Source organism: Coenobita brevimanus, chromosome 33, assembly GCF_032717465.1.
Source record: "Coenobita brevimanus isolate Jiangsu-jjx chromosome 33, ASM3271746v2, whole genome shotgun sequence".
NCBI classification, from domain to species: domain Eukaryota; kingdom Metazoa; phylum Arthropoda; class Malacostraca; order Decapoda; family Coenobitidae; genus Coenobita; species Coenobita brevimanus.
The window spans coordinates 21,868,041-21,875,007 of record NC_136986.1 but is presented as its reverse complement, the minus strand read 5'-3'; positions in this window follow the sequence as shown (position 1 = coordinate 21,875,007).

Sequence of the window (6,967 nt, the reverse complement as noted above, 5' to 3'; positions counted from 1 at the left end):
TCCGTCCTCTACCAGCTGTGCACTAACATCTTCTTGATTCCGCGCTGCTACTTTCCTGGTTGCATGGTAAGTCTGCATCTTGTGGCAAGTGCCCTTGTTTCAATTTTTTTGTTTGTTGTTTTTTTCCTAGTTTTAATATGTTAATAACTGATTTGCAGCCCCAAATTGTGGGCAATTGTTCAATCTGTATGACTACAGTGATTTGCTTCCTCCACGCTAGGCTGTCAGGGATTGGACCGCCATCTCCCTCAACAACGTCTGATAATATGGTTTTTAGTGCAGTTGCTGGCTTCTCATGGAGCACAGATTTCATCAAGCAGGGCAGGCTCATCTTGCATGATGCTCATCCTAGACTTTGGTCGCATGGAGCTACATGTTTGGCTCCGTTTGTGTTATTTTTCATAGTTACTAGCATTTTGGCTTCCTTGCCTTTAGCCCCAACGTCCACATGGTGGTGTGTCTGCACAAGCATGATGAGCTATTTCCATCACACCATACTTTTCCTCTCAGGCCAGATTTTAGATTTTTACTCTTTATAATGTCAATATATAGTAGTTTAGTTTTTAGTATGCTGTTTGAGCATGTGGTTCACAATTTTTTCATTCTCTTCTAGCTGGGCAGAATTCTTCTGTCATGCTATGTTTACCCAGGCCATAATTGGTCTAGTATAGACTATGAAGTGTTGCTTGCACCACAGTTTTCAATCTACACAGGCACAGCAAGCTATTTCCATCATGCAACACCCTCTCTTGTTTTCCCGAGGTTCCAGTTATTGTTTTCTCCTAATGTGTAATTTAGCATTAGTTCCAAGTTCATATGGTCCTTCAGCCCCATGTAGCACAGTGTTTAGTCTGATCACGTACTGTGAATTGTTGTTACTACCATACCCCAAGGCTCATGTCATGGTTTTACTTTTTAATGTTTAGTTTGGTGATTGCCTGCTCCACATAGTGTGCAACCTGCAATCTGCGTGTGCTTGGAAAGCTACCTTCTTCCAGCTTGTTTGCCCTAGGCCATGTTTGCCCGGATCTCTGGCCCTGGGTTCCTGCCATGATTTTTTCCATGGCTAATTCAACGTTCTTTTGTTCTATGTTCGTGACCACGTGGCTGCTGACCCGCACCCCTTGCACTTCTAGGAGTAGGGGTAGGCGGCCACCTGTGTACCTTCCGTGTGGGGAATTATCACTCTCCCTCCTCTACCTGCCCTTCTCCCACCTCCTATATGTCCCTGGGGTTTAGTTTCACCATTTGGGTGAAGTAGTTATGGAGGTTCCCTTGTGCAGAACTTCCTCTAGTCCCACATGGCGAGCGATGGGGAAGGGGAGGACGTAGCAGGCCTTTGTTTCAAACTCCTGTGACATTGTGTATCCCTCCTTCCCAAGACGACATTTCTCATCCAAGGTTGGCCTGCTTCTTCAGGGGATGGTCAGAGAGGCTCGGAAGGGATGGCCATATGCTACGTTTTCATTTTCCAGTGTTGTGGCACCTGGTGTCCATGGTGTGATGCCCTTTCAACTGCTCATAACCTGGATAGCCTCCTGGAAAACACCTACCTGGCAGCCCAGTGGAAGAGGGCTAAAAAATCAGCAGCTCACCGGGGGGCATGCAGTCTGACGTGAAAGGATAGTGAAATGGGCTATGAAACTTGTTTCTGCCAGTGAAAGATGTCCAGTGACCCAGCTTCCTCCTTGAAAACCTCTGTCCGGTCTAATGAGGCACAATTAGAGGAGAGAAAAGTAGCCACTGATGGAGGCATAATAGTACTACCCTTGACAACACCCGAGCACCTGCGGTATCGACCAAGAAATTCATCACTTGGTCTCTCCAGCCATCCAGAGCATAGTGATACACAAACAAAGGTAATGACATCCCCATTCCACTCACTACACTGTCTCATGAACCATAGCAGAGACCTCACCACCACCAAACATCCTTGGAGCAGAGGGTGAGGGGGAAATCGATAGCTATCAACATTCAGTCTCTGTCAACTCACTGATCCAACTCACCCTACTTCCACATCTCCATTCCTCAACTTACTACACGCCAGTATTTCCTAAGTCCCTCTTCATCACTGTCCTCCCTCTGCTCATTCCCAGTCTCAGCAGCCAGTTGACTGGGAGTCCAAACTGGGTTATGCAGTCCAGCAGAGGAGCAGTCTCAAACCCTCTTTAACCCCTTAACAGCAGGGCGTCACTTTCGTGACGCTTGGGAGCAAGGGATCATACCGCGGGGCGTCGCTTTTGTGATTCTGTGTTATTTTGAATTCACCCGGGCTTCCAAGTGGGGGCTTGTATCATCTATCAGTACTGCCAATGTCCAACACTAGTCAGCACTCCTAATCTCATCTGTACTCCCATCCATTGTTGACAATTTAGCCATTTCTCCCCGTTCTTGACTCCCCTCCCTACCCCCCGCTCCATTACCCTATCCTCTTGCCTGCCCGGCTGTGCTACGCTAAGTAAATCTTCCCTGGAATTTTTCACTGATTTCATCCATTGAAATAAGCCCTATGCCCTATTCTAATACCAAATAATATATACAAGAAAGAAATAAGGTAAGTGAGAGTGCCATACACCTGGAATTGGCTAATTATCACTTGACAACACCTCATGTGCACTCGTTCGCTAATTTTCGCTGTTTTTTCCCCCTTGAAATATGCCGTATAATCTATTTTCGTAATAAATATACATATAAGGAGGGAAGGGAGAAGCCTAAGTGATATTTACATTCACCTGGAACTACCTAATTTATAATGTATTGTCTAGATTTCCTGCCAATCATTTCAGTGCTATACATAGCTGTTTCAGAGCTAACGTTGGTAGTACTGAATATCCCCTAAGTAGGCCTCCACCCAGCCCTCCCTTATCAGTTTACTCTCATCTTCCAAAGTGGAGGTACGTCTGTCTCCTCTTACTGACTTCAGGGACTTTTTCACCCCCATGCAAAGGGCCCTGTGACCTTTACCCCCTACTAAACCTCGTGTGGAAAGAGGTAAAGGGCTGACAATTGATAAAAGAGTGACTACGATCTTTCTATTGAGTAAAACAGTGCAAGTGGAATTGTAAATAATGTGTAAATAATGTGTAAACAGCAAGTGAAAGTAATGAATGTAAATATACGTGAACAATGGAAAATAACTTTATAAGTTACTTCAAGTGACAGTGCATAACACAGTGTAAATAAAATAGAAATGTAAATAACGTAAATAAAATAGAGAACGTAAATAGAAATGTAAATGAGTAGAATTATAAGAACACGAGTATATACCCTAGGAATAATGAAAGTGAAAGTTTCACTCTAGCATGTCTGAATACTATGAGTTATGAGAGTGAAGATGAAAGTGACATTCACTCTCAATGCTAGTATACAGGACGAGAAAGTGAATGCTACGTATTTTACTGAAAGAAATTGAATCCCTACAGTGACAATAAACTAATACTACTGAAGGAAACTTATGGATAAAGACTGTAGATATATATAAGTGTTATATAGTAATAGAAATATAAAGTGCGAGGGGTTTTATGAATAATAAATGACAGAGTACCAAGAGCGAACTAGTGCAAGTGCGACGGTCAGACGCGCTCATAATTTCATTGCTTTCACAGTGTTTTTTTTTTGGGAGTATGGATCCCAAACTACTTGAAAATCATAGAGTAGTGTTTATAGTGTTAATATCTGGCTGTGGTAATCATATTACGGGTTGTCGGGAAGTGTAAAGTGGAGACTTTGTTACCCAACTTCAGAGGTCTCCACAAGTCCTACGGTAACTGACGAAGGCTCAACAAACATTCCAGGAGAAAGCTGAATGTATGTGCCATAAGCATATGTAATTTTAATATTCTAGGACTAATAACTGATTTTTGGCAAATATTTTTTGAGAGTCTGTCGGAGCCCGAAGAACCCCGCGGCACATGCAAAACATCGGTAAACATGCCCGCGGTGTAGGGGTTAAACAACTACATACCCATACATTAACAGGGAAGGGAACGAGGAGGACGAGATAGCTAAACCCAGTGAGGACCAGTTGCTTTTTAATTGTCATTTAGTCCTGAAGGGTTGGAAACTGATTGTGCAGGTCTCATTCATCAAAACCTGCACGGAGCATTTGGACAAATCGTTACTAGAATGACAGGACATAAATTATGCAGGGTCTTAACAGTGCAGGAAACCATGGAAGTCCAGTTCCCCCCATCTGGCTTATGAAGGTGCAAGCGAGAGCAGGGCCTTTCACGACCAATGCCACAACCATCACAGATGCCAACAGTGGTGCGGTGATTGTCGTACCTTCCACTGAAGAAGACGGCATTGTGCAACTATTAGATTCATAGGACAACACTCTCAGCATGGACGGTAATGCCCTCCTTCTCCTAGCGGGAACTGGACTACCACGTCATTTGGAAACGAGTAGTTTTCTCAGAGTAGCTCACCCTCTCATTGCCGCTGGACTGCTTCCTGTCATGGCAGGAGTAGTGGCCTGACTCTCACAGATCTGCTCACAGGGTCATACTGTACCTATCCACTTCCCAGTGACAATGAAGATCAGCAAAATTGTCATCATTGCTCATCTCTCAGGACCCTAGATCCTGTCACCAAGCTAACTACTCAGGCTCTGTGCTGGTACTGGTGGCTCAGTTTCAACAATAGTTCAGATGGCTTGCTAATAATCTCCATTGCAGACAGTGAAGAAGTATGTTGATGCTAGAAGCTTGGTGCCCATCACGACAAAGTGGCTAGGGAAGCAGTCATCTTGGAGGCTCCTTTTTTTTGTTCTAATCAGGTCCTGGATGCATACATAGAGACATATGGTCAACTACCACATACCATTCACTACCCGATTCGACACGAGCACAGACCATCTCAGGAACCGTGAAATGGTACAGCGTGAAGGGGATATATGGATTCATCTGGCACCAATATATTTGTACACTGTCTGGGGATCACTGGACCCACTTCAGGAAGCCTCCGGCGCTCTTAGGCATGGGTGAGACGATTTAATTGCATCTCCACCAGACACCGAAGGGTCCTGAGGCTAGGGACCTCACCAGGTTGGGGGGCACGGCTGTGCAAGCCTCTGCCTACGCAAGGTGGCACCCCACGTTCTGGGGGCACCAGCCTGGGGATTGCCAATGTACTGGTTGAATGTATACAATTGTTCCTATGTTCATCGCAATGGTGAAGGTATTCTGTGGCGACAGCAAGGCTGTGCTGCTTGTTCTTCTCACCCTGATATTTGAGAAAAACGGGTTGCTGTGCCTTGGTATCCCACAGAGCTTCGCCCGTGAAGCACAGCCAGCCCCTCATCAGGAGCGTCATGCTCTTATGCTGCAGCCTCCCAGACCTCACAAAACACTGCAGAAAAGGCTGCAGTTTTACACCTCTTTAAACAGAGTGACTGCCTCCTCCACCACCACCTCTGACCCACCCATGGACAACACCAGTTCCGAAGACAGCACAGTCATTCTCCGCCCGCTGTCAGCAGTTGAGGAGAGGGCTGCTTCTCCTGTCTCCTCCAACCACCAGGATGAACCACTCCCTGCTACTGATGAAGTGGTGGTCAATCTTCCTGACGACGACCCATCCAACTACAACCTCCAGTCCATCAAGCAGACACGTACTTCTCCCTCGCACACGCCAGTGAAGAAGAAGAAGAAGAAGGGGAAGAAGACCAAACCACTACCACCACCCGACGGGATGGAGACAGACTTCCCAATAGCTCCATCCCCTGCCTCCACTCCTGCTTCTGATCATCGGCAACGAGGTCTCAGCCAGCTTCCAGTCCTGAGTGCAGGGACTCAAAAATACCTGAAGTCCCTGAATAACGATCAGCTCTTTCACCAGCAAGAGCAGTACCAGGACGAGAACTATGCTGACGTCATTGACTTCCTCCTCTGCTTTCACACCTTGATGAAATTTGAGCGGGTTCACAAGGACTGCCTCCTTTCCACCTGCCTAAATCACCCTAAGGACGTTGCTGCTCTGGACTACATAATCAGCAAGCTCATCAGCTTCCAGAAGTCAACTAGCTCATGCTAGTTCTCCTCTCACCCAAGCTTTTCTCACTGGTGGGCCCACAGGCTTACTTCCACTCTGACCTGTGTCAGGTGGAAAAATCTATAACAACAACAGCCCTCTTCTATAACCTCTCTCAAGCAGCATAGATCACCTCCTCATCACTACATGCTCTCCAAGTGTACCAGACTGGACGACAAGCCACAAACCTTTCATCACTGAACACATCCAGTATGACAAAATGGCACCAAGGCCCACTCCTCAAAACAGCACTAGCAATGGAGTGTCACACAACAAGCACTCATCGAACGGGTTTACTTAATTGACAGTCAACATGCTGGCCTATCAGTCTTTGCCTAGCTCTTCGTGACTTCATCAGACTACAAAGGAGCTGGTGCGTCATCTGGTGTCAGAGGGCATCATCATATTAATGTACCTCAATGACTGGCTCATTGTAGCAGCCTCCAAGGAGTGTCCTGATAATATAATCTACTCAGCTAGCCTTTAAGAAAGATAGGGGTAAATCTGTAACACTGTATGTTTGGGGTACATGCTACCCCAGGAGGAAAGAAAATGGGAAAAAAAAATCAGAATTAATATTTATTACATAAAATACACAGAGGTACTCTTTAGAATTATATATGTGTGTTTAACATAAAACAGAAATTTAGATGATGACAATTCCTCAATTTCCCTTCAAAAGAAAATAATTACAATGAAAAAATTGAAATGTTTAATCCCTTACCCATAGGCCATCACTACTGTGACACTCGTTACATAAGTACCATACCACGGGGCGTCACTTTTGTGATCCAGGGAGTTTAAAAATCGCCTGGGCTTTCAAGTGCAGTCTTGTATCATCTATCAGTACTGCCAGTGTGTAGCTATAGGCAGCACTGCTAGTACCACTAGTACTGGCATCCAGTGTTGCCAGTTTAGCCAATTTTCGGTGTTTGCC